Raw genomic sequence first — 9,724 nt, forward strand, 5'->3', positions numbered from 1 at the left:
ATGGACTCAATTGAATGGAATTAAATTAAAATGGGCCTAGAGTGAACTCGCTGTACAATGGAGAGAAAAAATAATCTCACAGTAAATCTGGCAGCATCCCTGTACTAAACCAGTCAAAACAACCAGCTGAGAGATGACTGCTCAATATGGAGATGTGGATAAGATAAAACTATTTTTAACTTCAAGGCTTTCTTTTGTGAATCAGTAATGTACTTCCAAACTCTTGCTGGATAACTGGTGGATGCTTTTGTTTTGCTTTTACGGTGTGTTGATTAATGATGGTAGCCTGAATCTGATATTTTCTACAATGGTCCACAGTCCTAGAGCTTGTACTATTTGGAGGCTTGTACGGCGGCTCCTTACACAGATGTTTCTCTGTAAATCTCTAGTGTGTGTGGATTCAGGAAGTCTTTGATTGATTTCCTGGCCTGACCATGTTTCCCTGTAACAGGCCTGTGGTTTATCACCTCACACTCACTCTGTGGTGTTGCTGTGCTGCTGTGCTGCAACGACAGGTTACCAGACCCAAAGTAGACCCCTCTGTATTCTAACTCAACCTTTTTAGATTTTGTCCAGATATTTGTCCAACTCCACATAAAGCAAGATTCAATAATAAGGCTAAATCAGGGATTTTGTTGTGCTGTACTATACACATCTTTTTGTTGTTGTTGTTTTTTTATTTAGTCTACTCCTAGTTATTTGGAAAAAGTAGTCCTACTTTTATTATTTGAATAATGATTCAATCTAGTTATTGTTGAAATGAGGAGAACTATGGGCTGCTTCAGTCTACTTAAGCAATTTCATTTTAGTCACATCACATATTGCCTCATTAACCAAGTCAACATAACTCACTGACTGACTTCCATGTGTGCAAACATACATCCTGTCACATGAACAGTCAAATCATCAGAGATTTTAGTGTACTATACATACAAAAAACCCAACAAGTTGTTTTCTGCCTTTCTCTAGCATTGTGCCTGCTGATGGCACTTGTTCCTATTGAAGGCTGATGTTGATTCACTTACTACATACATAGACATACTATGTACATACTCAAAGTCACTTTGGATAAAAGTATCTGCTAAATGACCTGTATGTAGGATGTAAATGTAAAATGTAAAACTGCAGGGTCTAGATAACAGCCCCTGAGTCACAAATAGCCCTTCTACGCTAACAACCGTAGGTATCTATACTAACCCATTTCACCATCAGCCAATCAGAGTCAGGCCAGGCAACACCAGGGCCTCTCCGTCAGTGCTCGGCTCAAGGGACACATTGTAGTCAATGATCATAAAAGACATAAATATTGTAGCCTACCCTTGGACTTTTATTATGTCATTATGTACTAACATAATAACATTATTATTATTATGATATGTGTTGTATCCATTGTAAGCACCTTATAGATCCGTGGTTTTTACTTAGTGCAACCATATAGCATATCTTGAGCATATTGTCTGTCATTTATTCAGTACATGAGCTTTCATTTGAATGAACAGAAGTTATTGTCTACAAGTAACACAGCTGACTGCACAATATGCTCAAGATAGCAAGCATACTGTACTGTATCTTGAGCATATGGTCTGTCATTCGTTCGGTACGCGAGCTTTCATTTCAATGAACAGAATGTATTGTGTAAAAATAACACAGTTGATTGCACATAAATGCGGGAGAAACATGATGTTGTTTTAATGACAAGGTACACTTCAACTTCTCCAGATGATGAGAGCTATGAGAGCCAGGTAATTGTGTGGGTGTGTCTTGTTCCCTGGACGAGAGCTGAGACTGCAGCTGTCCAGCAGAGAGGATGAAAGTGTGGAGGCAGAGGGCCCTGTAACCTGCTGGTCCCAGCGTGGCTGATTAATGAACCAGCAGCTCTGGGCTACTGCTGCTACCCGCGCCTTTGTGCCAAAGGGGCTCTCACTGTGCGAGGGCAGACCAGAGGAGGCAGAACGTTCCAGAGCTTTGTACGCTGGCTAGAATAGGGAACAGGTGTCAGCAGCTCCCCTCCCTGTTTCTTTTACGGCGGTTTGAGTTTGAAGACAACGTGCGAGCTTGTATTGACGCATTACGGGAGACTCGTGCTCTCATTTGGGTAGGAGATTGACAGGGTTAGCCAATCCTGGCTAAGTGATTAGAGGCCTGTACATGGGATTGTGGGAGTTAGCTGACAGCTCCTGGAGACCGGAGTCTGCGTTTCCCACACTCCCTAGGGAGGTCCGTGCTCCTGACGGACGTCTGTAGGCTGGCCACACAACTCATGAGCTCTACTCAACTTGTTTTGAACACGGAGAACTAACCTGACCCCTCCCTTAAGGCCACAGTGCACGTACCGAGAAGTGTAATTGCATTTGTGCCCTCTAGCATGTGATCATTTCACAAAGTACACATCAGATCCTTCTTGTCAATCATGTGAGTTAGTTGGAGAGTGGTTTAGAGGTGCAGTCACTTAGCAATCCTGTTATTTCACGACTTTCCCTGCCAGCTAAAGCACATTTACAAGAAGACAACTAATCTTTTGTTGAAAGGCATAAACACAAAGATTTAAGAAGTGGACTAAAATGCTAATCCCTGACAGAAGATTAGTTCTGTGAGATTAGTTCTGACTGTTTAAAGACTTTTAATTATTGCTATTCCCAAAAATGTACCTTTCATTAGGAGGTGCCACAGAGAAAGTCTTCATAAAGTCTAAATGAGCAGAAGAGCAGAATTATAAGAATTATGATTTGGTTCTCACCAACATATGTCCAGTTAGCTGAGGTCTGTTAAACATCACATCAACCCAGCCGTGAGATGGAGTCTTTAAGCTCCCTCAATCCCTAACCGGCCTGTCTTAACCTTTCTGTGCAATAACAAACACTTCCCTTAATACATTCTTCATCCACACTAGCCACCTCATTCCATTGCATAATGCTTACAAACATTAAGCTGATCTCACGTCTAGTAGGCTACCTGTTTTACACTGAAATCTCATAATTTCTTGTACATTTTAAACAGTGTGCTATCACTTAATATTCAATTCAAACATATGATGTTTAAAAGTAGATGTGGGGGAGAGACACAGCCATTGTGGATGAGCCGAATGGATCGAAAGAGTTGCCTCGAAAATGATTGATCTGGGGTTAAGTGAGTTTCCCAAAATTCGGTCACCCCACTAATGGGATAGAAGACACCCACACTAATTAAGTGTCACAGTTTCCCAGTTCACTTCGGAGAAACAGGGACCCTTCTTGTGGTTGTGAACTTGTGATGTGTTTGCTTGAAGAGCATGAGTGATATAAAGCGTTTTTTTCTTTGGTCAAGTGAAAATTGACCTAAACAGTTTCTTAGTCAGCATACTTCCCAAATAACACACATGGGATATGTTACACCTCAGTGACCAGATAATTATAGCTTCTGGGTGATATGGATACATGCATCCGAGCAGTCAGTTAAGTAGGGCCCTTTAGGAGACACATAAGATTGGCCCAGACTTACATGACCTATAGCCTCGTGGAGCCGTTGTCAAGAGATGAGAGTTTACAACCTACAGGTGTCATCCTATTTTCTCTCTGTGTACCACTATAAAGAGGAGACAGTTCTATCAGTAATTCGCTCATTCAGTTTGAACATTGCCTGCGTGCAAGCTGTGAGACCAGATCTGCCAATTAAATCTCTCTTCAATTTCCCATTGAGCTCTGCCCTTAGTTGAAGTCATTTCATCAATATCAGAAAACCATCTTAACAATGAGCAAAAGAAAGAGGGGATATTGTGCATCATGCAGGCCCAGCTCCTCATCCGAGGAGCCATTCCTCACCAGAAGATTGTTGGACCTCATCCAAACATCATTAAAAGGAACAGGCAAGGACCCCACAGCTCCCCTAACCCCAAAATTCCACTCTGGACAAAGAGGGTCACAAAACAACAGCCTTCCTCCTAAATACATACAAGTCTAAAAGGAACTTCCTCGCTCCCTCATTTTAAGTTGTACATTATAATGCTGCCATGACTGCAGCTGACCAACAAGGCAGATCCTCTCAAAGTCTGAGCAGTTTAGTTTAGGTTTTCAAACAAATTGTCAGGGCAGCAAATGTGACATTCTAACATTTCTCCATCCAGAAAATGTTTGAGGATTTCCGAGGCTATGCTTTTTCATGTCCTTCCTCCTGGTGTGAATGGCTCCTCTGTTTGACCTGCCAAGTATCTGCCAATGGTCGCTCTCTTTTCCAAGTGAATAGACTCAGTTTAGCCACAGTTAAAAGACACACTAACGTGCCATGGCTGGACCACAATGGCTGTGTGGGTAATTTGCCAAAGCTAATGATGCTACTTTGGCCTGGCTGGCGGAGGTAGATAACAGAATCTTAAACAGGTTCACAGCTGCACTGGTCTCTCTTATCTCTAGCATTTCTTACAGTTTGTTCCTCTGTATCAAATCACAGGAAGGTAACATCAGAATAAGAAAGGAATAAGAATAAGAAAAGTTTCCTTCAACACGCACACACACACACACACACACACACACACACACACACGCACACACACATGCACACACACATGCTCACGCACACGCACACACACACACACACACACACACACACACACACATACACACACACACACACACACACACACACCATTAAACAAGTAGAAACACAAGATAATGGCTTTTTTTTGTGCTCTTAGCAAAGATTAGCCAAGCTTAGACATTGGTTGGGTGATCATTGGAGCTTTTCCACAGAGAGAGTGGTCACTAAGAGTTAACATCATAGCTAAGGCAATCATTATCTCACACCCTTCAAAAAATAGCCTGTTAAAGTATCACTGTGATATAACCGCTGGCCTCTACACAGAGACGAATATGACAATGGCAACACATGGTTGCAGCAGCCCATACTTAAAACCCGAAAATCACTTGCATTGTTTTCAATAAATCATAGATAAGGAGTATCTCTTGGATAGTGCCTTGGAGACAACCTTAAAACAGCCTCTGAAGGTTAGAATAAGTTCACGCGGTCCTCACCAAAAGGCAGATTTATTTGGGCGAACGGATGCACATTTTCAGCCTTTTCAGAGTACAGAAAGTAGCCATCGATCCAGTGCCCACTCCCCCCCCCCTCTCTCCTAATTCCAGCACACATGCTTCAGACAAGGAGAACAAAGGGTATGTCCCACACAATGGCTGAGCCGGGGGTGACAGAAGTGATGTTCATCAAAACGCTTACACTGACAGACAAACGTGTGTCCATAACATCCGCTCTGACAACACGAGAGAGAGAGAGAGAGAGGATGGGGAGAGGAAGAGAGGGGGGAGAGGGTAGGGGTTTGGGGCATGGGGGGGGGGGGGGGGGGTCACTAATAGGATTCATCAAAAGAGGGATGACCATAGTGTGTCTACCACATCTGCTCTGTGACTCTGGAACCAAAGCAAGGAGGATAGTGAGAAAGAGAGAGAGAGAGAGGGGGGGGGGGCACACAACGGACAAAAGGAAACAGACAGACGAGCACATGGGATCCACTGCCTGAATGAGTGCAGAAAAGCAGGATGTAACACAAAAGAGAACTCACCAGCACAGCATCACCAAGCAGTCATTCTAAGTGGCACCAATCCTCAATAAACCTTTTGACAGAGAACGAGAGAGAGAGAGAGAGAGAGAGAGAGAGAGAGAGAGAGAGAGAGAGACCCTGTTACTCATCAGCACACACTGGCTAGCAGCTCCCAGTGTGGGAAGGTGGGTGGTGTGTGGTGTGGAGAGCTGCAAAGCATTCCACTCTGTGAAAAACAAACCGTTAACTTTCTCAATGGAGTGGGGGTGTGTGAGTGTGCGCGTGTGGAACAGGCTGGAGGGAGGCGGGGGGGGGGGGGGGGGGGAGGGGCTGCCCAAATGCCCACCACTCTGAGCCAGACAGAGATGTTTGAGAGGGGGGATGGGGGAAAGGGGGGGGGGACCAGGTCCCTCCTCAGTGTCTGATAGGAACTGCCTCTTCCCTACTGTATTCCCATTGTTGCTCTACAGTGTTTACACCACTAATAGGGACTGTGTTGACTGGGCATTGTTCGGCACTCAGACAGCCACTGCTGCCACTGCTGTTCACTTGAAACTATCCAGTGAACAGCGGAGAGCTCAGTGAGTGGGACCACAAGAGGACTCCAGGGATCCACCAATTACATTGATTGGCCATGGGCCCTGTTTAGCAAACGTTAAACATTAAAGGTGTAAACACCGATGTACACCATTTTTTGGTTGTAAAATGTAATTTGTGTTAATTGAAATGCCTCATCAAACACAAAATATGTATTTTATTTTATGCCTGTGTACAAATAGGTAAATAAATAACAGATAATTGGTATCGGTCGATCGATCGTGTTATGAATAATCTGTATCCGGTATCGACCCTGAATTTTCATATAAGTGCCTCCCTAGTGGACTCCAATACAACAATATTATGTTCTCAGTTTACTCAATACCTTCCTATAGAATAAAGGATAAACCTGTGATTGATTAAACGATTGGTCCTGTCAGTCTAAGGACCACTAAAAGAAGCTGTTGAAATGATTGGCAGAGGAGAGAGAGCTAATGTCATGTCTGATGTGAGCTGGTCAAAATACACTGTTCTTCTATGTTCCATCAAAAGAAGTAGCTCCAGCATAATGTATGTTCCACATGCACTGACTTTATTGAACACTGCTTCTTGTTTCAAACTCTTTAATTGGATGGAAAACACTTTTCTGTGAAAGAACCGTGCAGCCGTGCAGCCGTGCAGCCGTGCACCCGTGCAGCCCTGCATCTAATCCCCAGTCCCTGTTGAAGTGCTCTGTCCGTGTCGCAGTGGGGGCAGTTTGATGGGTAAAGATTAGTCTGCAGAGGGAGGGGCTGTGAGGGGCTGTGTCTGATCTGACTGAGGGATAGAGAATTTTTTAGACCAATAAACCATGGCGTCCTTCTGAGCCCCTGCAGGATCTAAATGAGGTCAGTTAAATGGCCTCCAACAGAGACGGAACAAAGGGGAACGAGGGAGAACAAGGGAAAGGAAAGTCATATGCACGGGGGGAGGTGTGTGGGGGGGGGGGGGCTTTGGATAGAAAATACTGAGGGACGATGAACTAATATTTACAAAGCTATTCCCGGGTGGTTAATGAGGATTTTGTGAATCCAAAACATTCCATACCATTACTGTAATCTATTCTGCAAACAGGCGTTGTTTTCTTTATGTAATTACAGTCATAAAGAATAAGGTACTATCTATCTCCCATCTAGGAATGCAACTGTGGCTGTTTTTCAACTGAGAGATTGTGTTGTGTACTGTATCTGTGGTATCACCAATCTGAGAGCAAAGCATCTGCAGCCATCCCTATGCCATATGGATCTCTGACTGGAGTACTCTGTTTTAGTCAAACAGTTGGGGCAGGTTTGAGGTCTAGAGTTAAGAGACTCTTAAGCCCTATTCGCGTGACGGGACTAGTATTATCTGGGGATCTAGTCATTTGTAACAATTGCGGAGGTCGTCTTAATCCCGTGCCAAACACAGAGGATCATGGAGACCGATTTACAGAAAGAGCGAGCTCAAATCCAGAGTGAAATCTCGAAAGATGATGAGATGGGTGACATCCATGGCTTGTTACATATCTATTATATATCTATATCTATATCTATATATTGTTACACAGATATCATGTTGCATATGTTACACAGAGCCTTGACATCATATCCAGGGGATACTGTCAATACATTCGAGTAAAATACAGACTTCGCTTCTCCTGTGCGAATGCGCCGCACGAAACACAGACACAGTAATTTCAAAACCACACGAGGTCCCCTGATATTACTAGTCTCACTAGTCAGACTCCAGAGATGGGATTCTGGGATCTGAGATTAGGAAACTCTTGAAGAGAAAGGAAAATAATAACAGAACAGTGAAAACAATACAGACGTTGAGAAAAAAGCGAATGGTAATTTATGTGTTTGTTTGTGTGTGTGTGTGTGTGTGTGTGTGTGTGTGTGTGTGTGTGTGTGTGTGTATGTGTGTGTGTGTATGTGTGTTTGGTCCCCAGGTGGTTTGAGCTCAGGTCAGAAGGCCTGGCATGTGTTTAACAACAACAAAACCTTCAGAGAGACCGTCCCAATGGGAGGCAGGGCAGGAGGAACCATCAGAGTCTGTTTGTGGAGCACAAATACAACACAACCCTGAGAGGGAGAGAGAGGGAGAGATAGAGATAGAGAGGGAGAGAGAGAGAGAGAGAGAGAGAGAGAGAGAGAGAGAGAGAGAGAGAGAAAGGGAGGGATATTTGGCGAAGCGATTTTCTCCTCAGTCAAACATCAGAGGAACAGTGAAAAAATAGTCGATCTGTTGACAAGCTGGACTCCCAGGCTACCCATCAGTCATCTCCAGCCCAGAAGCACTGCAATTATAGAGACCGATACTTCCCTCCCCCTTAAAGGTCCAGACAGCGCTAAAGACTTTCTATAAACATTAATTAATAAGCATTGATAACATTTCTATAAGCAGTATTCACAGAGAACACTATCAAATGACTATTACTGAAGTTGTTTGTAAATACGCATAAACCATTAGAATAATTTTTAAAGCATTTACAATGGCTTGTAATGAAAGTCATTACCACATCTTACTGTATTATGTTTTATTTATGCGGTACTGTTTGCTGGTTATGCAACCTGCCGGACTTTGCTAATCAGTTATTGATACTGGCAGAGCACAAAATGTTAAATTGGCAGTATCTAAAGTAGAGAATTAAATATGAGCAGGACATTTGCATATCCCTTGAGGGAGAAAGACTTAGCCTCATATATTATACTGTATGTGTTTGTGTGTGTGTGTGTGTGTGTGTGTGTGTGTGTGTGTGTGTGTGTGTGTGTGTGTGTGTGTGTGTGTGCGCGCGTGTTTGTGTGTGTGACTAAGTCAATACCAAATCTGATTAGCTCTGACAAATATCAGTTTACCTTTTCAAACAGCAAATCAGAACTCTAAAGTGGCAGCCCCAGAGAAGGTCAAATGTTTTACTGGTGACTACATGCACCGTGTCAGATGTAACACACTCAGAAGGGAGTCTGACAGGGTAGTGACAGTAAGCCTAAACGGGGGGAGAGTTTGCGATGACTCTTTGTGTGAGAGAGACATCCACACTTACTCTCTGCAACAGCCACGGAATTAAATGCCAATCCAAAAGGAAATTGTAGACGGTGGAGAAAGCCCAAGGGCATTGAGGTTGACCCCACCGCTCAAACACACATAATAGCAATTAATGGTGACCATAAATCATGTGTGCTGAAAAAAATAATAATCACTTGGCCTGTTTGCCCAACGGAGCATGGGAGACAAATAGCCCATCTCCAGAAACTCGTCCCTAACCTTTAAAGACCACAGGAAACAGACGATTCGTCTTTCTTAGCCACGCTCTGCAGAGTATCGAACCCCTTGAGAACCTGAAGGGGCTCTTGCTTGTGAAAACCTCCAGCTCGCCCCCCTGTCTCAACTGATTCCATAGTCCTGCTGTCAACACTGTAGGATGAGAGACACCCAGAGACAGACACATGAGAAACCTTTGCAGAAATATGTCAAATGATAACGGTAAAGGTATTAACAGGAAAAAAAACATAATCTCCGTTCTCACCTGGATAGTTCACAAACCTCCGATATTAAAAACCTACAGACCTGAACACAATGTCAGATAATGGACAGACACTGAAATGAGATAGCAAGAGACTGTGGTTGTCAGATATGCTG

Source organism: Nansenia antarctica (genome assembly GCF_963989245.1).
Source record: "Nansenia antarctica genome assembly, chromosome: 5".
Lineage (NCBI taxonomy): Eukaryota > Metazoa > Chordata > Actinopteri > Argentiniformes > Microstomatidae > Nansenia > Nansenia antarctica.